Source organism: Dama dama, chromosome 10 (genome assembly GCF_033118175.1).
Source record: "Dama dama isolate Ldn47 chromosome 10, ASM3311817v1, whole genome shotgun sequence".
NCBI classification, from domain to species: Eukaryota; Metazoa; Chordata; class Mammalia; order Artiodactyla; family Cervidae; genus Dama; species Dama dama.
The window spans coordinates 32,872,875-32,898,615 of record NC_083690.1 but is presented as its reverse complement, the minus strand read 5'-3'; the positions used below and the strand labels follow the sequence as shown (position 1 = coordinate 32,898,615).

At 46.6% G+C, this 25,741-nt stretch overlaps 1 long non-coding RNA gene and 1 other non-coding gene across 6 annotated transcripts in view; one reads left to right on the top strand and one right to left on the bottom strand.

Moving 5' to 3' along the window:
• Positions 1-25,741, top strand: part of LOC133063693 (uncharacterized) — a 454,338-nt gene that overhangs the window by 220,990 nt on the left and 207,607 nt on the right. The window lies entirely within an intron of this gene.
• On the bottom strand, positions 9,968-10,039 carry TRNAR-GCG (transfer RNA arginine (anticodon GCG)). Its single transcript has one exon. It is a non-coding gene; the product is annotated as a tRNA-Arg (tRNA).

Below are 25,741 nucleotides of genomic sequence, written 5' to 3'. Positions count from 1 at the left end.
CAGCCTGGCTCTCTCAGCAGCGTGAGGCCTCCGTCTGCAGGGCTGGGGCCCAAGCCCCCGAGGTCAGCTTCTCTGTCCCCACCTGGCTCCAGGCTGAGCCCAAGGAGACCGGATGATTCGGCTCTGAGTTTCCTCCTGGGTTCTGGGTCTCCTCTCCACGCCTGTCCTGGCCAGGGGCTCTCCCCATCCACCCCCTGCTCCTAGCCCTGCTCTCTGATTGGCTGCTCTCCGTGCGACTCCCCTGCTGACGGCCTTTGCAGGCTGAAGACACGTCCCCACTCCTACATGTGGACCTGCTGCCTCTCTCTCAGACGTTTCGAGGCTCCCAACCTCCACCTCCCCTTCATCCTGCCAGACCCAGCTGCACCTGAACGCCTGAGTCCATGTCTTTGCAACTGAGTTCCTTCCTTCTTTTCTGCTAGAAATGCTCTTGATTGCCTGGTGAAATCCTATTATCAGCTTAGAATCACCTTCGCTCTGTAGCCTTCCCGACTCTGACAGGCAGAACTGATTTTTCCTCCTGGGAGCATCCCAAGGCCTCACCTCATCGGGTCAGCATTGACTTTTCTCCCTGCGCTCTGGACCGTCTACCTGGGCCTGCCTTTCCTGGCAGCCTGCTGGCTCCCCGGGGTGGGGGCCCCTCCTGACATCCCTGCAATGCCTGGCACAGGGCGGTACACAACAGGTGCCTGGTTGGTGCTGGCAGGAAGGAGGGACCTGCTGGCCAGGCCGGGCCTCCATGGGGGCACCGTCCTCCCCGGTGACTCAGACATCCCGGGGTGGCTCTGGTTCTTGGCCGAGCTTCCCTTTCTGGGTCTTATTATATTCTGATGCTGAGTGTGGTTCACTCCAATTATTTTCACAGTCTTGGGACTTGCATGTGCTTGGGACTTGCACATGCAGCTTTCTGAAGTCTTGCTAAACCGCAGTCTCTAGTGGGTGTTCTTTCCTGGCTGAAGTTTCTCTTCTATCAAATTTCGGAACCACGTTGTAATTCCAAATGGCAGTATTTGAATACAGTGGGTCGTATGCTGGTGCCAGGGTGCAGGGGGTCACACACTGGGATGGCCTGGGTTGATAGGGGCTGTTGGACCTGAGGCTAAGGCAGTGTGGGGTGGTGGGTACGGTTCACAGGCAGAGAGGCGGCCCCCACGGCTGCGAGAACTTGGCAGGTGCCTGTTTCTTATCTCTAAAACAGTGTCAACATGGTCCCTGCCTCCCTGGGTCACACGAGTCTGCATGAGATCAGACGTGCCGTGTGTTCAGTGTCAGAAACAGAATAAGTCCTCAAAGTTAAGCTATTGTCATCACGAGTGTTGTCAATGTTGCTTTTGATTGTGTCCTTGATGTAGAGCTTCTCCGAGCTGGATTTCATTCAAATCCCTATGTCTGTCATTGAGGAAATACATTCACATGAAGAGTCGGATGCAATCACAAGGCTGGTGTGGGAGAAGGGGGACAGAACCCGGGGGTGTTGAGGTCCAGGCTGGAGTTCTTTCTTTTCACCCAGTGCTGGTGTTTGGGACACAGGGCGCTCCGAGATTAAAGTAGGTGTGAGACGGGTGTCCGTTGTGTGTCTCCCTGTCTTGGCCAGTCCTGGGGCCGCATAGTCCCACTGCCTGTCCACATAAGACACATTTGGTACTGTGATCAAAGGAGAACCTGGACCCCAGGGAATCTCTACTCTGTTCCAAATCTTTGTTCTCCTTGTGTGAATATCACCAAACTCTTCATTGGGCTCAGAGAGTTTTATTTGTTAGCTTTTTATTGGCATATAATTGATTTACAATGTGTTACTTTCTGCTCTACAGCAAAATGGATCAATTATACATACATCCACTCTTTTTAGATTCTCTTCCCTATTGAGTAGGGTTCCCTGTGCCATATAGGAAGTCCTTATTAGTATCTTGTAGAAGGAAATGGCAACCCACTCCAGTATTCTTGCCTGGGACATCCCATCAACAGAAAAGCCTGGCACACTATAGTCCACAGGATCACAAAGGGTTGGAACACGACTTATTGATTAAACAACAACATTAGTTTGACTTATCAACTTAACAGCAACATTGGTTATCCATTATACATATATATATGTCTATTCCAATCTCCCATTTATCCCTCCCACCCTTCCCCCTAGTAATCATAATATTGTTTTCTATATCTGTACCTCTATTTCTGTTTTGTAGATAAGTTCATTTGCACCATTTTTTTTTTTAGATTCCACATATAAGCAATATCATGCGATATTTGTCTTTTTCTGTTTGACTTACTTCACTCAGTATGACCTTCTCTAGGTCTATCCATGTTGCTGCAAATGGCATTATTTCATTCTTTTTTTTATTACTGAGTAATATTCTGTTGTATATGTACCACATCTTATTTATCCATTCATCTGTCTGTGGATATTTAGGTTGCTTCTGTGTCTTGGGTTCAAGGAATTTTAATCTAAAAAGGTCCTTTCAAAGAGCAGGAAACATGTTAAGTGTCTTGGTCAAACTGTGCAGTTGTTGAATAAGGAATCCTGCCCTTCAGATGGGGCACTCTCTCCCACCTCTCAGCCTCCCTGCCCATCTGACTTGGCATGTGTCTTCATATAGCCTGAATTGAACTTTGTGGGGCTCTGGCCACTAAAGAGAGGTCAGCCCTGGCTCCATCTTGGCCCAGGACAATACTGTTGGCTCAGCCTTCTCAAGGACTGGGACAGACATATCTAGTAAGGATGCTGTGGTCCAGACAAGTGCTCATGGTCAGTAGGCCACAATCTCAGGGGTAAACCAGAGACTTAGGTAGAGATGGAACCCAGAAATTGGCCACTGGTGTGAGCCTGCTCAATGTGGATGAGAGCAGGGGGAAAAGATGGATAGCTTTGATCACCTGGGTAGATAAACTCATCATCAGAGTGACTCCAAACTTGATCAGAAGGTGAGGCTGAGGCCATGGTTCCCTCCATGCTCCACTCAAACGGGCTTTGGGGTTGGTGGGCTTGTGGGTTAGGGCCACAGTGACTCCCAGGGTGTGATGAAGAAGTTAGAATATGTTGAGGGTGGTCTATGTCAAGCTATTTGCTATACAAGCTATTTTTAGGACTTAGAAGTCTGAGTAGAGTTTTGAGGATTCCAAGTGTATATGCATGACCTGATCTCAGACATGTGTCTGGTGGTGATTGAAGTCCCGCTTTTTCCAATGAGCATTTCCTGGGCCTGGAGCTGGCGCCATGGCTGCCGTTTTCTTTGGCTCCTTTGAGAGGAACCTGGGAAGCATCAGGGTCAGGCCCCGGCTCAGTGGTTCTCGGGTGTTCATGTTGCTGTCCGGCTCTGCTTTGTTTCATGACTGTTTATAGAGTTCTCAGCTCGGCCACGAAGGGTCAATTTTCCCCAGTCTTCCCCGCTGAGGGAAGATAGACAAGCATTTCTTCCCATGTTACAGATAAAGAAACTAAATAGAAAAATGACTGGCCCACTGACCAGCTGGGGACAAGAATCCAGGTGACCTGATTCCCAATTGGGAACTTTTTCAGTTACACAACATTATCTGCCCGTGTTCTGATCTTGTTGTGCTTCAGTACATTGTTATAGCCAGAATGTTCTTTGGGGGCAAAGTCTCAACTCTTTAGAGTGGGCTCCAAGGTCCTCCTTCCTCCCTGTCATCCTCTCCAGCTTCACTGCGGCCACAGCTTGTTCACCTCTAGCTGCCCTGTGGATTCTCATATGCTGAAGACTCTTTTTCTCCCCCTTCAGTGATTTGCACTTTATTTTTCCTCTCTGCAGAATGCCTTTATCTCCTTGATCTGGTGAACTCCTGTTCTCCCTCCAGGTATTAACTAGATTCAACATACCCTTTGCCTCTGAAACTTCAGTTCCCTGAATTTCTCAAGTTGTGGAGGTCAGTGCCCTCCTGAAGAGGATGCTAGAGTGAGAGCCAATGGCCCATAAGAAGATTATGTTCAGAGGGGATGCAGAGATGGGAGCAACAGGGAAGACCCCACCAGGCTATGCCAGTCAGCCCCTTGGACTTGAATAGGGCATACTACAGGACAGGGTCAGGAAGGAAGGATCGGCTCCTTTCTTCCTAGGATGTCAGGATGGCTGGGAAGTGGTTGAGATGCCGTACTGGGTCCATCAAGGACCAGTGTGCTACAGACCAATTCTTCCACCTCAGTATTCTAGCAAGCCCAGAGTCTTGGCTGGACTTGTTCAGACACCCTTAAGTAATGCCATGAAAAAGGCTTTGTGCACTTTAAAGTGGTGGTTTTATTTAATTTCAACAAAGTTGTAGTTGCCATTAGATCTGTCCAGATAATTAACTCCAATTTACCAGTTTGCAGCTAGTAATTAATCGCTAAAGTCCCCCGAGTGAGCCTTGGGAGGGAAAGTTGTTCCTCTGAGGATGAAGACTCAGAAACGTGGCCACTTTTGGGAATTTGTCTTCCCTGTGACTCACTCTGGTTCTGGCTCTTACCCGGGCGACTTTGGGCAAGTCCTTAGCCTGCCCAACTCTCAGTTTTCTCTCCGGGGCAAGAGGAGCAGTTCCTGCCTTGTTTGACTCATAAGAACCGGTGATCAGGAGGAACAGGACTCATGGATTGGGAGGCAGCCCTTTCTCTTCCTGTGAGGCTGCCTAGCTGCTCCTGGGTACAGCGAAGAGTGTTCATTCACCTGCCCACCCTGAGCATCTCCCGGGTCTGGAGTTGGTGCCATGGTCACCATTTCCTTCTGGATCTTTTGGGAGGAATCTCGAAAGGGTCAGGGTTGGGCTCCAGGCTCGGTCATTTTGGGGTGTTGCTACTGCTGTCCAAATTGTGCTTTGTTGTGTGGATGTTTAGATTTCTTAACTCAGACATGAAGCCTCAATTTTTCCTAAACCAACACACAGAGATACTGGCAGATTTTCTATTCCAGAAGTCTCCATCTAGTTGCTGTTTTGCTTCATCCTTTTCTATGATCTAGATCAGTAAATGAGTATTTCCCTGGTGGCTCAGATGGTAAATAATCTGTCTGCAATGCAGTAGACCCAGGTTTGATCTATGAGTCAGGAAGATCCCCTGGAGAAAGGAAATGGCAACCCACTCTAGTATTTTTGCCTGGAGAATTCCATGGACAGAGGAGGAGTCTGGCGGGCTACAGTCCATGGGATCGCAAAAAGCTGGACACAACTGAATGACTAGCTCAGACCAGTAAATATCAAATTTGGAAGCATGTTAAAATAAGCTTTCCCACCATGGAAATTTAAAGAAATACTGATTGATACTATAACAGAGTGGAGAAGGTTGTTCTTTTAAGCAACTCAGTTCAGTGGGCATCTCTCTGGAAAAACAAGAGTCTTGACCTCTGCCTTACACAACAGCCCTGAATCAGTTCTAACTGAATCTTAGACCTAAATAAGAAAGGAGAAACACATATCTTATAGAAGATAATGTAAGAGCATTTTTTTGTGTCTTTGGGGTAGGCAAAAATTATATAAGACCTCCCCCCCCCAAAAAAAAAGACCTCCCCAAATGCCAAAAAGGAAAGGCTGTATAAACAGGGATTCATTGAAATTAAGAGGTTCTTTTCATCAGGAGACATAACTTAAAGAAGTGAAAAAACAAACTGGTGAATGGGAGATGTATGCAATACATATATTCCAAAGGACTCCTGTAACAAATATTTAAAGATCTACAAATTTGTACAAAAATAGCGTCTTCCCAATTAAAAAGTTGGGCAAAAGAAGCACCCTACTAAGGAGTATACCCAAATGCCAGTAAGCATATAATAAAGTTTTCCACATCATAAGTCATCAGGAAAATGCAAATTAAAATAAAAATGTGATGCCATGATACACCAACATCTATAATATTGACAAGGATGTGAGCAACTAGAGTTTCATACATTGCTGGTGGGAAAGTGATTGGAAGAGTTTTGGCATTTTCTATTAAAGAACATACATAGATGCTATGACCCAGCAATTCCAGTCCTGGATATATGTCTGAGAAAAATGCCTCTCCATGGGCACCAAATGACATGTACAGGAATGTTCACTGCAGCATTATTCTTAAGAGTTCCAAAGTGGAAGCAGCCCAAAAGTTCATCATCAAGGAAGCGGATGAATTGCGGAATACAGAATGGAATACTCTACAGCAGTAACTGCGATACCCAGTGACATGGAGGAATTTCACAGGCATCAGTAGGTCAATTGCTCAGTTGTGTCTGACTCTTTGTGACTTCGTGGACTGCAGTCCACCAGGCTCCTCTGTGCATGGGATTCTCCAGGCAAGAATACTGGAGTGGGTTGCCATTTCCTTCTCCAGGGGATCTTCCCGACCCAGGGATTGAACCCGCACCTCCTGCATTGGCAGGTGGATTCTTTTACCACTGAGCCTTCTGGAGAGCCGTTCATAGGCATAGTGTTGAGCAAAAGAAATCAGACCCAAAAGAGAATGAATGAAAAAAAGAAAGAAAAGAGGAAGGAAGGAAAGAAAGAAAGAAGAAAAGAAATAAAGAAAAAAAGAAAAATTCTGTTTGATTCCATGTATACGAAGTTTGACATCAGGGAATTTTATGGTGATGAAGTCAGAACACTGGTTCCCTGCAGTGTAGGGGTCACATATTGAGAAAATGCAGAAGGCAAGCTTTGGGAATACTGGAATGCTTTCTATCTTATTTGGGGCAGCAGTTCCATGTGTATGCTCAGTTTCCAAAAATGTTTATTGTGGTGTACACCAAAGCTTTGTGTCATTTATTTTATCATGCTATTCTTCAACATCAAAGGTTACTAAAAAAAAAAAAATGCTGGTCCTCGGACCTCACCCTACGTTAACTGAATAAGAACATGGAGGATGAACCAAGGATTGAGTTCTGGTACCTATCAACCATCCAGGTGATTCCTACATGCAACCAGGGTCGAGTCCCTACCTTAGACTAAGAACCAGTGTACTTCACATAGTCATCCCTCACTACTTTGCCCCATGTGTATCTGGTTTGGGGGCCTAGTTCACTGGTTGATCCCCTAAAGGTGCATCATTGAACTGGATACTGTGGTTCATTGCGGGTAATCCAGGCTTTGCTGTAGTGGCCCCTTAGCCTGACCAGTTCTAGCATTGGTACCTACCTGCCTGGTTCACCATTTAGACAGTGACTGAATGGCTGTTTGTCATCCTAAATGTCTCACCTAAGGGCCTCTAACTGAGAAACAGAAGAGCTAGGATTTGAACCTTGGCTCCTGACTGTTTTGAACCAAAAGACGACAGACCCAAAACCTGATGCAGAGGAAGAAATGAAAAATCTTTGAATAGATCATTTATGGGAGGGTGGCAATAACTAAGAAGGGAATCAAGCTTGTTTTTCTAACTTATACCTGATGTGAGATCTCCCTGCCTCTCCCCTTTTTTGAATAGACAGATTTTGAATTTCTATTGTAATCATTATGGCTTTTTTTTTTCCCCCACTTCTCACCTTGAGTAGGGTCTCAGATCAAGCCTGTCTCCTAACAGTAATTCACTGGAGGACGTGTTTTGTCTTGCTCCGACACTCTCTACCACTGTTCTTGATCTACAGCCCCGTCGGACGACTCTAGACTGGGGATCTTTCTCAGAAAGGTGTTATGAGTTGAGATTAGTTAGGCAAGTGGCGGAGTGAATGCATAAGCAGTGATTTTGCATAATGAGGCGTGTGAAATCCCACTGGAGGTTGTTAAACCAGCAGACAGGCTGTGGTAAACAAGGAGGAAGGTAGGCTTTGAAAACAGATGGCTTTGAAAACCTGGCAAAGTCCTGTTTCAGACTTTAAAAAATGGGTTTCGTTAGTGCAGGCTATTTTTTAAAATTCTACATGCATATTTTAAAGTTCTGGTTTAATGAAAAAGTTCCGTGGGTAATTGAACATCAGTTTACACCCTGCTGTAAATAAGCTAACAACCAGATGTGATGGACAGCTTGCACAGAGCCCTGAACTCTTCTTCTACATTTGAATTCAAATATGTGATTTGGGTTTCAGGTGATTTGGGGCAGCTTTGCTGGGTGGGTTCCTGGTGGTGGTCTGCTCCTCCTGGCTAAGTAGACCCCCAGGGAGCTCCCTGCCAATAACCACACCAGCTCTGGAAGCGCCCTCTGAAGGCCGGCCTACTTGCTCCAGGAAACGGGTCTGCCTCCCTGATTGCCTTTCTGGCCTCACCTGGATCACTCCCAACTTTATTCCTCTCCTCTCCTCACTTCTCGTCAACCATGTCCCAACATGGCATGATTTCTTGCATCACCTGCCTTAGTGTGGGCTGAACCCTTTGCCTGGAATGCCCTTCTTTTGATAGCCCCCAATTTCTTTTTTTTTTTTTTAACTTTTTATTTTGTGTTGGGGTATAGCCGATTAACAAACAATGTTGTGATGGTTTCAGATAACAGAGAAGGGACTCAGCTAGACATGTACATGTATCCATTCTCCCCCAAACTCCCTTCTCACCCAGGCTGCTATATAACATTGAGCAGAGTTCCCTGTGCTATGCAGTAGGATGTTATTGGTTATCCATTTTAAAAATAGCAGTTTGTTCATGTCCATCCCAAACTCCCTAACTATCCCTTCTTCCTGGCAACCATAAACTCATTCTTTAAAGTGTGAGTCTGTTTCTGTTTTGCAAGTAAGTTCATTTGTATCATTTCTTCTTAGATTCCTCATATAAGGGATGTCATACAATGTTTCTCCTTCTCTGCCTGACTTACTTCACTCAGTATGACACTTTCTGAGTCCATCCATGTTGCTGAAAATGGCATTATTTCATTCTTTTTCATGATATCCCTGGAACTTCCCTGGTGGCTCAGTGGTGAAGAATCTGTCTGCAAGTGCAGGAGACCCAGGTTTGATCCCTGGGTCAGGAAGATCCCCTGGAGAAGGGAATGGCTACCCACTGCAGTATTCTTGCCTGGAGAAACCCATGGACAGAGGAGCCTGGCGGGCTACATACAGTTCATGGAGTTGCAGAGAGCTGGACATGACTGAGTGACCAACACTTTCACTTTCCCCCCCGCCAATTTTTAATAGGGTCACCCAGCAGAGCCCTCTTTCTAGATGTTTTGACCTATCCCAGGGATGACAATGATGGGCCTCTCCCAGTTTCTGTTGATGTAATTCACTCACCTCCCAGTTCAAAGCTGCCTCACCATTTTTACATATTTATTTCCAGACACTGTAGATTTTTGGGGACCATATGTTGTAAAAGCTCCTTCAACCAAATCCCACTTAACCAATTCACTAGATTAAAATTTCATTCTACTTAATGATCTTAAGGATGATAAAGCCTTACATAGTACTTGCTGTGTTCCAGGCATTTTGTAAAGCACTTTACTTCTATTAACCTGTTTAATCCTCACAAAAACTCTGTGAGGTAGGTGCAATTGGAACCCCATCCTAGAGGGGGAGGGGAAACTGAGAATCCCATGGACAGAGGAACCTGGCGGGCTACAGTCCATAGGGTCACACAGAGTCGGACCCAATTGAAGTGACTTAGCACACGTGCACGCATATGGATGCAATATGAGTGCAAAACTAAAGAGAGCTTGTATATGAAAACTAAATGCAATCCATGAGCAAGTCTCCATACAGACATGTTGCTGAAAGTATTGCTGTCAAATTAGGATGATACAGTAACTGTGAAAGGTTAGGGGAGGGGTGTATCTCTCTTCTCAGATTTCTTCAAATCAAATGTCTTAAGAAATGAACTGGAAATCATAGATGATTCACTATGACCATATGATATGGTGGCCATCTTGGTTTTTTGCTGTGGTTCTACTAAATTATTAATACTGCCTTTTTCTTGCCCTCAAGTGTCTCAGGCTCCATGATAAAAATACATGGTAACCCTAATAATAGTGGTGGTGGTTTAGTCCCAAAGTCAAGTCCAGCTCTTGTGACCCAGTGGGCTGTAGTCCACCAGGCTCCTCTGTCCATGGGATTTCCCAGACAAGAATACTGGAGTGGTATGCCATTTCCTTCTCCAGGGGATCTTCCCAACCCAGGGATCGAACCTGGGTGTCCTACATCGCAGGCAGATTCTCTACCAACTGAGCCACCAGGGAAGCCCTACCCTAATTATGGGTATAGTTTAAAGCAAGATGGAGAAAGAAAAAAACTAACCAGCAGATTTGCCCGAAGAAAAGCCCTTGACTATTCATTAAAAACCCCTGCTGTTGCAGAGCTCATACCAACCTCTAAAAGGAAAGCATGGAACCCTCCCAGCCCATTGAGAATCTGGGCTTCAGGGAAGGTCCTGGAAAAGATTATTCTTGCATTCAGAAGGTAACTGTCTAGCAAGTTCCCTGCTGCTATGAGATGTGGAGTGACATTCTTAAATTTTCCCACATACTGGAGAAAATCAGATTTCTGCGCTTGAAGCAGCCTCAGGATCAAAGACCCCTTGCCCTGAGCTCCAACAGGTTGCCCTGATGTCCATCTCTCCATTAACCTGGATTCTAGGACCCACCAGGGCAAACATTGATTTGGCTTAGTGGATACTCTGGCTCTAGTTCAAGTGTAATGAATAGCACGATTATATTCATTTAGGGTCTGGACAGGGCAAGCGTTATTATTTTGATTTTTTTGGTTTGAATCATTATCAAATCCTTTAGTACTTTGGCTTTTCTGGGTCAAATCTGGGGATTATCACCTTTGTTCATTTTGCTACTCTTTTTAGAGCACTTTCATTCAGAAAAGAAGCTGCTTGCTCAGGTGTATTTCTGTCATGGTTAAAGACAAACATTGGTTGAGTGTTTATAATTTCCAGAAATGGTGCTAGGTAAGTCCAATCCATTATCTCATTGAATCATCAGCAGAATTCAGGAGACGAGATTTTTTATCTCTAATTTACTGATGAGGCTGAAGCAGAGATGTGAAGTGACTTACCTGTAGTCACCTAGTTAGTCGGTTTAAGAGTTCTGGTTACATCCAGGACTTTCTACTCTCAAACCTTGAGAGTAGATGCTCTTGCTTCTTCTGTTAGAAGGTTTCCTCCATGCCATGCTGTATGGTCCTTAAAAAATGCCGCTGATCAATTTCAAAACAACTTTTGTATAATTATCCTGCCAGTCAGATCTATGGGTCCCTCAACATCCCCAAAGGCTGTTCCCTTCTTCCCAGGCTGCTGTGTGACCTGGCACGCCACAGATACACGTCTTCTTTTCCTGAACACAATCTAAGTGTCTTGGGAGCCGGGACCATCTTGACTGCCCTTAATTCTCTTCTCTAAGTGGTGCGTACAGGGTCGTGATGAGCATCAGACCTTCATCCATCTCTGAATGAGCAGCAGGGGCTTTGAATGAAGGTCTTTGTCTGGTGCGTGGTCGGACCAGCTGGGAGACTTGTCAGCTGTCAAACAGATGAAACTGGGATGGAGGAGGGCATGGACTTGGCCTTACGCAGAGAGAGCACCACCCAAACCTGCTTTCTGGGCACCACCGCAGACCCTTGCCCTCAGATGTGTGGTCCCCTGGGTCTGAGCCTGAGGTCCCGTTCTGTGTGTCTTTAGCTTTCTGTATCTGAAGCCAGAACTAGATTCACACTCGTCTGAGGCAGGAGTCTGGGATGTACTCTTGGTCACGGCTCCTCCCCTCATGGGGCCAGCCTTCACAGCACTCCGAGATAATGACAATTTTCTGAGTCCAAAATTCATTCCCTGCTCGCCTTGTGCTTTTTCACGCTCTGATTTTCCAGCCAGGTTACTATCAGATGCTCTTCCTAGATGAAGTTTTTTTTTTTTTCATGGAACCTGAGAACTCCATCCCCAAAGTCTGGCACAGAAACCCTGGTAACTCTGTGTCTGGAGATGGCCTTGAATAGAAACTTAGGTCCCAAACACAAAACCCTAGGCCAGCCTTACCATTCCATAGGGATATTATAAGTAATATCTGGAGCCCTGATTCATCCTTGGAAGGAGATTCAGATCAGCTTGCTTTCAATAGAATTTAGGCCAAGAATTTAGACAATTCCTTATAATTGTTTCTTAACTGTATTACTCACAAAATCCCCCAGTTGTACCAAAGGAAACAATCAGCTGAGTCCTTGGGCAAACCCAATGCATGTGAAACCCTGAGAAAATGGAAGTCCCCCCAGTGAAGGGGGGAGGGGTAGGAAGACCTCTGAAACTTTGAAGTTTGACTGTCCTAGAGTTCTATCATTACATATTTCTTATGTATGTATTTCACATCTGGTACAAGTGTACTGCCACCCATTCTGATTAAGACAGTGTTCTGTTTGGTAGGTGATATTCTTTTTAAAAAATATTTATTTTCTGAATTTTTATTTTTAGCTTCTTTGAGTCTTAGTTGCAGCACACAGGGCTCTTAATTGTGGCTCACAGGATTCACTGCCCTGAGGCATGTGGGATCTTAGTTCCCTGACCAGGAACTAATGCCTGTGTCCCCGGCATTAGAAGGTGGATTCTTAACCACTGGACCACCAGGAAAATCCCTGGGAGGTGACATTCTGAATATCCTCTCAGTCTCTGGCCTTTATGGTTAATTGTACTCAGATATTGCCTCGAGTACATCAGTCAGGAGGTATCATTTTCCAGGATATATGTGAATTGACTTGAAGATTCCATTCAAGTGTCTTTTGAAGCACTTCCGCCAGAGTTAACGACAGTATAAGTTGTTACCTGCAGTTAGTGTTCTTATTCTCCGGCTAGTGTTAGTCCAGTCTGGGTCACAGTGGCTTCTCCTGGGGAATGTGGGCTCTAGGGTACAAGGGCCTCAGTAGTTGTGGTTCCTGAACTCTAGAGCACAGACTCAACAATTGTGGTGCCCAGGCTTTGTTGCTCTGTGGCACCTGGGATCTTCCCGGATCAGGGATGGCACCCGTGTCTCCTGCATTGGTAGATGGATTTTTCACCCCTGAGTCACCAGGGGAACCCCAGCTCTAGGTATTGTTACAAACTGAACATACTCACCTAATCAGTACTCAGATCAAGACAAAGAGCGGTCCCAGCTCCTCAGAAAACTCCCCTCATTGGCCCTTCCAGTCACCACCCTCATCCCCAGGACAACCTCTCTTCTGATTTTTAGGAGCAGAGATTGTTTTTGCCTGTGTCAGTGCTTTATCTTAATAGAACCACATGAACCATATGTCATAGAACCATAGATACATATTCTTTTATCTGTCTTCATTCACTCAACATTATGTATATGGCGTTCATCCATATTGTTAAGAGTAATTGTACATGATGATTTTTTTTAAAGAATTCACAATGTTTATCCTTTTTAAAATTTTCAAAACAACAGCGTTTTTTGAGATATAATTCACATATCGTAAAATTCTTCCATTTTAAAGTATATAATTCAGTGACTTCCCCCCCTCCAAGGATCATACTATTTTTTTTCCAGTTATACATATGCATGTTTCTATCTTTTTCAAATTCACTTCCCATTTAGGTTGTTACATAATATTAAGGAGGGCTCCCTTTGCTATATAGTATGTCCTTGTTGGTTATCCATTTTAAATAATTGACTGTTTTTAAACCACTTGAACACTGGGATTTTTAAAACTGTGAGAAATAGTATGTGATTTTTATTGTTTCTTGACACCCAGTGGATAAGATTTTTTAATGCTTACGTGTGCTGTAATATCTGAAAACCACCGTTTCCTTGGTTGCCTCTGTGCAAGCTCAGTTGCTCAGTCATGTCCAACTCTTTGTGACCCAATGGACTGCAGCCTGCTGGGCTCCTCTGCTGGTGGGATGTCCTAGGCAAAAATACTGGAGTGGGTTGCCGTTTCCTTCTCCAGGGGATCTTTCTGACCTGTGTTTGGAAGACCCAGGAATGGAACCCACATCTGCATTGGTGGGCACCGAGCTACCTGGGAAGCCCTGTTTTCTTGATTGCACGAGCCTTGTTGGTAGGAATCCTTAGGAGAGGCACTTGAGTGTTCTCAGTTGTTGCATATTGGTTACAGTAGCAGGGATCAGCCATAATGTGAAACATAAACCCTGTTCCTCCTGGATGTGATCTCGGGCAATGTAGTCATTTTACACTCAGAAGTGAGCGGAGGTGGGCAGGGCTCCCTGTCTCGGTCTCCGTAAATCTCCAAAATAGTGATGTGCTTTCACTTGATGACCATTCATTCCTCACGGTTGCCCCATGGGAAAGCCCTTGGTCATCCCACTGGATGAGGAAACTGAGGTTCTTAGAGATGAAGTGCCTTGTCCAGATGGCGTGAAACGTCCTAGGATTTAACTCTTCCCACTTCCTCATCTTGTCTGTCTATCTGTGATACCTCTGAGTGCCCACATGTAACAGAGTGGGGACTCTGAGCAGGAAGCTTGAGTTTGCTGTAATCAGCTGTTAAAACCCAGAGAAGGGGCAGGTTCTGGACCCAAGCCCAGGCAAAGCCAGCTTCTGTCATACTGGAAAGAAAGTGAAAGGCTGAGTCACTCAGTCGTGTCCAACTCTGTGACCCCATGGACTGTAACCCGCCAGGCTCCTCTGTCTATGGAATTCTTCAGGCAAGTATACTGGAGTGGGTTGCCATTCCCTTCTTTAGGGGATCTTCCCGACCCAGGGATCAAACCTGGGTCTCCCCCATTGCAGGCAGATTCTTTACCGTCTGAGCCAGCGTAAGTGACACCTGTCATGCTGGGGAACCTCGCAATTCCCACCTTGGAGCCACCCAGCAGAACTTGAGATGATTAAATCCTCCCCCCACCCCGAGAAGACTTGTGACTTCCATCTCTGGCAGGATGCAAGTGGTCAGAGGGAGACAGAAGGCAGATTAGCCAGAGGTGAGACAGAGGGCTTGGTCACCTGGCCTGGGAGTTGAGAAGTACAGTGTGATGGCAGCAGGGCCAACTTTTATGACAGCTGGGAAGCAGACAAGGGCTGAACGGAAGAGTTAGTTCTTTGCTCCAATCCCATGAGAGGCTATTAGGGAAGAGAATGGGGTTGGCTATACAAACCCCGGGACCTAATGCTTTTCTTTGTAATAATTCTCCAGTCGTGTCTTCTGATCTAGAATTTCAGCTTGGTCTTCTTGGCTTTGATTGTTGCGCCGGGATTCCAGCAGGTGGCTTCCGCTCTGAACCTCCTTCCTCCAGCTGACCTGCCCCGTGTTGCCCTGGGGAAAGTCAGACTTCCCTGCTCTCCTCCGTAACACCATGTGCTCCATCCTTCAGCCTGGCTTGTGGCAGCCTCCACGGCCACCCTGGTAACTTTCCCATTTGCTGAAACCTCCCCTTTGCTCCGGTCGTGCTGAGCTGCCCTCCGCTTCCCCAAAGCACTGTGCCCTTCACCCTATGACACTCTGTCGAAGGTTCTGCCCAGGCTCCCATACACCTGCTGCTTCGTGGGGTAACAGACTTCCTCTTTAAAGATTGACCTGGCTGCCTTTCTTCCTGGAGGTATTTCTTGCTTCCTGTTGGATTTACCTCCTCTCTTCCAGGCCCTGCAGTACCCATGCTTCTTCATGTGCAGTTCCCCAGGTCTGGTGTCAGTTTGCCCCTCCGTGAGTTTCTCCTTCTAGACTGTATGCTCCCAGCAGGGTTATGAGCCACTGTTCAGTAGATGTTTTTTGATCGAAACTGCACAAAGACCCATGGTGAGAACTACGGTATGAAAGCAATCCCAATACTGGGCATATGCCCAGAGAAAACCATAATTCCAAAAGACATGTGCACCCCAGTATTCACTGCAACCCTATATACAATAGCCAGAACATGGAAGCAACCTAAATGGCCATCAATAAAGGAATGGATAAAGAAAATGTGGTACGTATATAAAATGGAATATTACTCAGTCATAAAAAGGAATGAAATTAGGTCATTTGTAGAAACATGGATGAACTTAGAGGCTGTCATACAGAATGAAGTAAGTCAGAAAGAGAAAAACAAATATCGTATAATAACACATATATGTGCAATCTAGAAAAATGATATAGGTGATCTTACTTGCAAAACAGAAATAGAGAGACAGACATAGAGAACAAATGTATGAATACCAAGAGAGGAAGGAGGGGTTGGATGAATTGGGAGATTGGGATTGATGTATATTCACTATTGATACCCTTATAAAATAGATAACAAACGAGAACCTACCATATGGCATGAGTCTCCTTGGTGAGTCCATGGTAAAGAATCCACCTGCCAATGCAGGAGACTTGGGTTCCATCCCTAGGTCGGGAAGATCCCCTGGAGAAGAAAATGGCAGCCCATTTCCAGTATTCTTGCCTGGGAAACCCCATGAACAGGGGAGCCTGGTGGGCTGCAGTCCATGTGTCACCAATAGTCGGACACAACTTAGCAATCAAACAACAACCCCTGTATAGGACAGGGGACTCTACGCAGTGCTCTGTGATGGCCTAAATGGGAAGGAAATCCAAAACGGAGGGGATTCACACACACACACACAGACACACACACACAGATGCACACACAGACACACACAGACGCACACACAGACACAAACACACACACACACACAGACACGCACAGACACACACACACAGATACACACAGACACACGCACACACAGACGCACACACAGACACAGACACACAAACACACACAGACACACACACACAGACACACACACACACAGAGACACAGACACACATACACAGACACACACACACACAAAAGCCCCATCCTACTGTCTGCTGGGCCACAAAGTCGGCACAATAAATATTTGTCATGTGAGTTGATGGCTGAAGAGTTTGTTGACTCTGAGTGCAGTTCTTTTTGGACTTTGTTGACTGAAAAAATGCACAATGTGAGGGCTGTGAGTTAAGTTTCATTTAGGGCAAAATGAAGACTGCAGCCCAGGAGACAGCACCTCAGATAGCTCTGAGAAACTGCTCCAAAGTTTCCAAACTGCTCCCAAAGGAGGGAAAGGTTAGTACACACACACACACACACACACACACACACACACACACACACACAGCTGATTCACTTTCACTTTCTGTACTGTTGAAACTAACGCAACACTGTAAAACAATTATACTCCAGTAAAACTTAATTTAAAAAGGACCCTCGGCGCTGGCTTGAGACAGGCAGGGCTCTTTCAAGATGCTTTGTGGGGAAAGAACTCAGAGACTCTTCCAGGCAGAGCCCATGACTCCTGGAGGTCTCCCCATCCCAGGCCTCAAAGCTTGCCACTTGGGGCACGTGTGAGCTATACACACTGTTAGGAGAATTGTGTCTGTCCTTGGGGTTAATGGATCCATTCCCTGTAAATGGAACCTGGTGTCCAATACACATCAGGGGGAGAAGGAGAGCCAGGCAGGGAGGAGGAGGATGTGCTGGTGGAGTTGGTTAAACAGCCGACAGCTGCACTGACTTAATTGGGTTTTATTCTATTTGATCTCGGATAAAGAGGATTTTTGAGAGTCCATTTTCTCCTTCTTAAGTGTTCCTGCTTTAAAAAAAAAAGAGAGAGAGAGAGAACACACAAAAAAGCCCCATCCTATGATCTGCTCAGTTCTCAGGCCCTTGCTAGCCAAGCTCGCTACACATGGGGGCAGTAGTACACCACCAACCTTCTCAGAAGCACCCACGGGAGCTGGTTTCTGAATCTGGAGCATTCACCGGGAATTTTAACGCTAGTTAGACGTTTTTCCATTTCATATACATCGGCAAGAAATATCACTTAAGACCAAGTTGGAAATAAATTAAGCAGGGAACCCCATAAAGAGGTTTATATTTGCTTTTCTGCCATAGTCTGTGAATTTTTACACTTGAAATGTCTACAGACTGGATCCCAAACCCCCCAGTTTGCAACCAATTGGGCCCTAAAGTTATTCTCATCAACTTGATGGTGTTCCCAGGAATTCCACGTCAAGATGGAAAATCTCTCCGTGTCAGCTAATGGCTTCTGAATGTTTAGAATGTGCCCGGCCCTGTCTCATGGATGGTCCCACGTGTTATTTCAGGAAGCTCACATCACTAGTCTTCTATACTGGAAGAAGAATCAGGCTCAGAGGGATCAAATGCCCTGGTTGAGGTCACCCAGCTGAAGGACATAAGGGAACTTAAGTGCACGTTCTAAGAAGGCGGGAAGGTTGCTTGTCTTGTTCACTGATGTACTCCTTACTCTCAGGGCAATACCAGGCCACACAGTCGACACTTCATAAATATTTGTCAAGTGAGTCAATGGTTGAAGAGTTTAATGACTCTGAGTGCTGTACTCTTTGGACCATGTCGACTTAAAAAAAAGTGTTCAACTTGAGAGTTGCGAGTTAAGTTTTATTCAGGGAACAACGAGGACTGAAGCCCAGGAGATAGCACTTCAGATAGCTCTGAGATACTCCAAAGAGGAGTATCTGAGATGCTCCAAAGAGGTAGGAGGGGAAGGTCAGTATATATGTGGTTTTGGTGGGAGTACATGCAATCAAGCACATATTTTCCTAGAAGGTTTCTGCTGGTCTCATGAAGCTTTCTGCTAGTCACGAGGAGCAGCTGTCACCATGAAGGGTTTTGGTGCCTTTCTAAATATGAGGCGATACATGATTGGGCTCATAAAACTGGTTCTTGAAAATATCTAACTATCCAAAGACCTGTCCTGCCGGTTTTTCTACAAGCCTTTCTGATCTCCACCATGAACTCCTTCCAGGGGATGTCAAAGGTCGGCAGCTGCAGCAGCACCAGATCTAGTCCTTGTAGAGTCCTTGTAGAGGTAGACGGCAAGGGTCCATGATGAGTTGGTAAGTGCCAATTTGTAGTTGACAACTGTCCTGTGCTTAAGAAAGGGGTTGGCGATCTGGCAAGCATCTCCAGTGAGTGCTCTCTTCCACTAGCAGCCCTTGGATTTGAAAGGAAAGCCCCTCCCTCTGGGAGTTACAGAGACCCACACTCCAGAGTCAGAAGGGTGGGGAGAGATAGGAATGCACCCCAAAGAGTCGTTTCTTGCTGAACAAACTCCCTGAGAGGTGAAAGAAGGAAAATAGCACAGTATGGGTTAGCACATAGCACAGCATCAGGTTTCATCCCAAGTAAATTGTGCGGAACTGGGAGATAAGGAGCCGTATGCTACCTTTGGGGAGGGTTTTGATTCCAGCCATCCAAACTATGAAAATGCTCAACGATGGGCAGGAAGAGGCTATACTCCAAGGACGCACTCCTGTGTGGGGTAGACGCTCAGAATGGGGAAGTCACTGAAACTCAAATGATCTGCTTGAAACCGGGGTCCCCAGTGGCCCCTGGTTCACACACAGTTCTGTCTTGGCCGCCTCTTTGCCATGTACTGGGATCAGCTGCATCATTAATGGATGATAGAGGTCTTGCATGGCCCAGAGAACTGCGGGGTCCTGAGAGGTTGGGAAGCTTGCTGAGCTCCACTTTGCCGAGTGAGCCAGGAACATTGAGAGCCCCAGAGGTTCAGGGGACATCTCAGAAACGGGAGACTCAGGGTATGTGATTGGAAGACGTTTGCCCTCTTAAAAATGTTTATAAATTCAACATGTTGTTTGTGCTGCCTGTTTACCAAGAGGCATTGCAACTTTTAGTGGAGATGGGTGAGTGTGATTATGTTGGGGGACCTGGGCAGACTTAGCCCTCAGGCAGGCTAGGGAAGGACAGGGTCCCATGGAGGAGACCCCGTGGAAGTCGACACATGAGTCAGCCCAGAATCAAGAAGAAAGGGAATGCATCCTTGGTTCCATCAGCAGGAAGGCAGAGGGCTCAGCTAACCCAGGTAGAGAAGGGGCGGTGCAGGGCTCCTTGATGCTCTGATGGGCATTCTCAGTGTCTCCAGTCTCAAGGTGGACTCACAGGTGTCTGGTGGTCTGTCATCAGTCATTAGGTGAGGCTGGAGTCATACAAAGCAGCAGGTGTCTGGACCCATTGCAGGTGGAGCCAGGCTGGTTTCTGGCCAGCTTCTTTTGTTTGCCAACCCCCCTCCACTACAATAGTCGATCAGTGATGTCAGACTCTTTGTGGCCCCGTGGACTGTAGCCCACCAAGCTCCTCTGTCCATGGAATTCTCCAGGAAAGAATACTGGAGTGGGTTGCCGTTTCCTTCTCCACCTCCCCACCAGTGAAGTGAAAGTTGCTCAGCTGTGTCCTACTTTTTGCGACCCCATGGACTATACAGTCCATGGAATTCTCCAGGCCAGAATACTGGAGTGGGTAGCCTTCCCTTCTCCAGGGGACCTTCCAGATCCAGGGATTGAACCCAGGTCTCCCGCATTGCAGGGGGATTCTTTACCAGCTGAGCCTCCAGGGAAGCCCAAGAATACTGGTGTGGGTAGCCTATCCCTTTGAGTGGGTAGTCATTCCCTTCTCCAGGGGATCTGCCCTACCCAGGAATTGAACCAGGGTCTCCTGCATTGTAGGCAGATTCTTTACCAACTGAGCTATCTGGGAAGCCCACCTCCCCACCATCCCCAGGCTTATTCAGCTCCTCTGGTGGCTTAGATGGCAAAAAATCTGTCTGCAATGCAGGAGACCTGGGTTCCATCCCTGGGTCAGGAAGATCCCCTGGAGAAGGGAATGGCAACCCACTCCAGTATTCTTGCCTAGAGAATTCCGTGGACTGATTAGTCCATGAGGTCGCAAATAGTTGGACACGACTGACTAACACTTTTTCTTTCATGCTTGTTCACGCTTCTTCTAAAGTGGCTTGTGGGAGGTTGGTAAGATCTACGGGGACCAGCCCTGGTCCTGGCACAGAGATGGAGGAGATGACTACCCCTTTCATCTCTCTGGTCCTTTCTCTTCTATTGGCTTTCTATTGTAAACACTGTCTTTGATCTCTAGAACCTTTGCTCTTGATTGTGTTTTGTTAATCCACCATGATGGCGATTGGGCCACAGACTGCCCAGATATTCTGTTGTTGTTCAGTCACTAAATCGTGTCCAACTCTTTGTGAACCCATGGACTGCAGCACACCGGGCTTCCCTGTCCTTCACCTTCTCCCACAGTTTGCTCAAACTCATGTCCATCGAGTCGGTGATGCCATCCAACCACCTCATCCTCTGCCGCCCCCTTCTCCTCCTGCCTTCAATCTTTGCCAGCATCAGGGTCTTTTCCAATATTTGGTCAAACATTATTCTGGGTGTGTCTGCGAGGGTGTTTTTGGATGAGATTAGCGTTTGAATTGGTGGCCTGAGGAAAGCAGATGGCCCTCCCCCATGTGGGGAGGCTTCAAACAATCTGTTGAAGGCCTGGGTTTTGAACAGAAAGGCCAACTCAACTCCACTGCCAGCAAGAGAGGCTGTCTACAGCCTGACAGCAAAGCTGAGATATTGGCCTTTTCCTGCCTTTGGACTTGAATCGAAACCCCAGCTTCTCTGGGATCTGGAGTCAGCCAGCTTTTGATCTGGAACCTGCACCATCACCTTTCCTGATTCTCAGGCCTGTGATCTCGGCCTGGGTCAAGTCTGCTGATTCGCTATGGATCTTGGGGCTTCTCAGCCTCCATAACTGTGTAGGCCAGTGCCTTCAATTCCTTATCATCAACCTCTTTTTGTGTGTAGGCTGTTGGTTCTGTTTCTGAGGAGAACCTGACTACTGCATCTACTTTGGAGTTGCTTTCTGATTCTGTGTTTTCTTTCCCACCCTCACAACTACATCCACTAAACCCATGTGTTCTGCGTGCTAAGTTGCTTCAGCTGTGTCTGACTTTTTGCAACCTCATGGACTGTAACCCGCCAGGCTCCTCTGTGCATGGGATTTCCCAGGCAAGAATACTGGAGTGGGTTGCCATGCCTGCCTCCAGGGGATCTCCCTGACCCAGGGATTCAAGCAGCGTCCCTTATGTCTCCTGCATTGGCAGGTGGGTTCTTATGTGAGCCAAACTGCTTTGACCGAAGCAAGGTGAAGAACTCAATACTCTGCTGGCTGTCCTTCCTGCCAGACCTTGCTCACTTGCTAAAGGTTCTTTGACTTCATGAAATATGGCTTGAAACTACTGGCCTACAATGTCAAGACCAACTGTTTAGCCTGATATTCAAGCCAAGCAGAATCTGACCCCTGGGGCCTCTCTAGCACATCTTCGGCCATGCTTACTCTGTGTCGGGTAGACAAGTCTTCTCTAAACAGACCATTGTTGTTGTTATTTAGTCTCTAAATCCTGCCCAAGTCTTTTGTGATCCCATGGACTGTAACCCACCAGGCCTCTCTGTCCACGATCTTTCCCAGGCAAGAGTACCGGAGTGGGTTGCCATTTCCTTCTCCAGGGGATCTTCTTGACCTGGGGATTGAACCCCAGTCTCTTGCATAGTCAGGCAGATTCTTTGTACCACTCACTGAGCCTCTAGGGAAGCCCCATATTCGGCTCTTTTGCACATGCTAGTTTCTCTATTGGGAAGGCCCTCTTGTTCCCACACCATGCTGTGTCCAACAAGCTCATTCCCATCCTTCAAGATGAGCTCAAATGTCACCTTTATGTGAAATCCATCCTGACTGTGGACAGAGCTTGTCACCCCCTTCTCAGGTCCCCTTGCCACTGATCCCATCTGAGTGTTATCATCAGTATGCTTTGCCTCCCACCTCCCTCTGCTGCAAGTCCCTGGAATGCCAGAGCTATCTCTGTGGTGCTTAGAAGAGTTCCCAAACACTCAGTAAGCATACGTTTCAGTCTGCGGAATGAATGAACAATGACTATACTGTCTGCATCTGACTATAACTAGATTTTTGAAATATTGGTCAGCGAGACAACCACAGATCCTTTAATCCTGGAGGTTTATCCAGATTATTTGACCTAATTCTTTAACACCACATCATCAGATAATTCCTTGTGAGTGGACCACAGTAATGTCAGCAAATACCGTGCTGAATTTCATCTCCACTGCAGCATGGAGAGCCTGGAGTCCTTTCATGAATGCACTCACAGAGATCTGAAGATTAGCATTCTTGTAATGAGCAGGAGAGACACAGTCATTGAAATTGTCCAGGTGGTATCGGTAGAGCATCTCTAAGCAGTGACGTTCAGTCAACGGCAGTGAGAGATGGTGGGTTTCACAGATTGGTCATGGGGAGGTTTGTTAATTTCATAATTTATAAAAGATTAAAGGTAAAGGAAATAAGGTACACAGCTTATTGTAGACCTAATTGTAGGAAACACTTTGTCTAAAACTCAGCCCAGAAAGAAATAGTAAGGAGGATAGAACAAGTTCTTTGGAAATTTGTTGTTTAGTCACTAAGTTGTGTCCGAGACTTTTGCAACCCTATGGACTGTCTTGCCTTGTCTTGTCTACACAGAGGAAAGACCACTTGAAGACAGAGAGAGAAGGCTGCAGTCTGCAAGCCAATGGACCTCATCTCCCTCCCAGGGGGCCCCCACTCTTCATATCTGGAGAGTGTATCACACACCTTTAGGGCCCCAATTCACACACTCTTGTTCTCTCTTCATTTTTAACCACAGGGATAATGAAAACTCCTGAGTGGGTTTCCAGTAGCTCACCCCAAGTGCCCACAACGGCCCTTCATTCCTACCCCTAGTGTTTTTCTGACACCCCTGATATCAGTGGGAACTGACTCATCAAACACACATGCTCAGCGCAGACGTGGGGCAACACCCAACCAAGGGTTTAGGAGCCCATAGATATGTGTTTTCAGGTTGGCCTTGGGTGGGCCATTCTAGGAGGTGTCTCATACACTCCTGAGTAGGTCCTGGGTGGAACCGAGCCCCAGATGCACATAGCAGTGACCTCAATAATATGCCCATGGGTGGGATTTTCCTCCTTCCCTCACCATCTCTGGGCCGTGACTACTGCTCCCTGAGATTCTCTTACAAGTCAGCTACCCACACCCCAGTCTCTGTCTTTTGGGGAACCCAAGCTGAGACAAGCAGTGAGAGGATGCCCCATGATGGCCTCATCTCAGCTGTGTCTCAAGTTCAGCTTTGCCTTGTTCTTTGGCAGTCACTGAGCACTTTGCTGGGGATTGTCTGCTCCCCATTCCTGACTCCTGTGTCTCTTCCCCCTGCATGAGACCCTGATGGAGGTGGGGTGGGGTGTTGCCCTCCTGGTAATCTCGATCAGATATTAGGATGGGGAAGATTCATAGTGACCGAGCCAGAGGGACAGCACCCCCTAAAGAATTCTGACTCAGTGATATTTGTTTCAGTTGAAGGATTTCAGTTATATGTTATACATGGCCCCAAAGGCATTCCATGGCATTGAAACGCCATACTGGACTTGAGCCACCACGTTTTAGCACTTTTGTATACAAAAAGAGTTCGTTTCGCTTAGGTTTATGGAAGATGGAGTTGTGGAGTCATACTGCGAGAGAACAGAGCCTGTCAATCTAGGTCTTTGGGATCCATATGGTGTACGTGGGCGTGTGTTCCTTTATTTTAAAAATCCTCTTCCGTAATTAATTACAGTAAGAAAATGAACTTTCACCCCGTTATTGTCTATCATGTGCCTCTTGCCAATTAGCACGGTTGCACTTCACAGCTTCGTTTAGTATCAGTCATGAAACTTGAAGAAAGATGGCACCGTTTTGGAATATTAATTCAAGAGCATTTCCCTGGGGTGTTACACCTTCTGACATTCTGGACTCTTTCTATTTGGGAGAAAGTTTTTGGATTTTCCATTCAAATAAAGCTTAGCTTATAGAGACAAACTTCCCTCTTTATTCTAGAAAAGAATCCCTGTTCTCATATTAGCCCCTTTCCTGCCAAGGGCAAGAGGCTGTGTGTGTGTGTGTGTGTGTGTGTGTGTGTGTGTGCGCGCGTGCTCAGTCGGTCAGTTGTGTCTGTCTCTTTGCGACCCCATGGACTGTAGCCCACCAGGCTCCTCTGTCCATGGGATTCTCCAGGACAGAGTGGGTTGTCATTTCCTTCTTCAGGGGATCTTCCTGACCCAGGGATCGAACTAGGATCTCCTACATCACAGGAGAATTCTTTACTATCTGAGCCACCAGGGAAGCTCCAGGAAAAGAGGCTACCAAACCTTTAAGAGATCACGATTCCCGACCAGCCCAAAAGCTCCTTGGTATTCCTTCCCAGATCAGGCTTCCTGAGATTTCACTGAAGGTGAACTAATGCATTTTAGAAAGTCATCAGCATAGGAAGGGCTTTTGGAGATTTAGCCCTCAGTCCTGTGCCTGGTACGTGATGCTGGCTCCGGAAGTCTCTCTGTGGACATTGAGGGAATGATACCTCGTGATCACCAGATGCAGCATCTTTGAGTGAATTTCTGAGAAGTGCTCATGTTCTTGGGCTTGAGAATGTGTCCAGTGCCCAGTGATGGGATTCCCCCCACCGCTCTGCATTCCAGGGGGGACCCTGAACATCCCTAGTGTTCTTCTGTGATCAGAGCCCAGGGGCTCCTAGTGTGCCCAAGAAAGAGCCATGCATTTCCTGGGAGACCCAACAGTTCTTGCACACGCAGTTTGCTCAGCCAGGAAATGCACTCCCTTCACAAGAATCCCAACATCTCTAGAGCAGGAGACGCTACCCTTCAGCAAGGCCCCTCCACTGGGTTGCAGGGAACCTGGCTCTTTTCCTCATTGGCAATTGCTGTTTCTTGCCCATTGGGACCTCCTGAAATATGTCTCCTGGACACAGTTTTGGTTTACTCCTGTTCACCCTTTTTGATTCATTTCGTGCACAGCTTGAGCCAAACATGGTTGATGATTTTTCCATATTCCCTTAAGCCATGTCCCCAGCCAGCAGCCATAGTAATTACTGGACCTGGAGGCAGGAGTCTGCACTTTGACCTGCTTCTTTCCACCAGTTCCTTATAAACATCTTAGTTCATTTACCGGGAAAAGTAAAACACCTCCAAACCCCTTGCAGGCATACCACGTGTCCTGTTGCCCTAGTTCAGTTCAGTTCAGTTCAGTCGCTCAG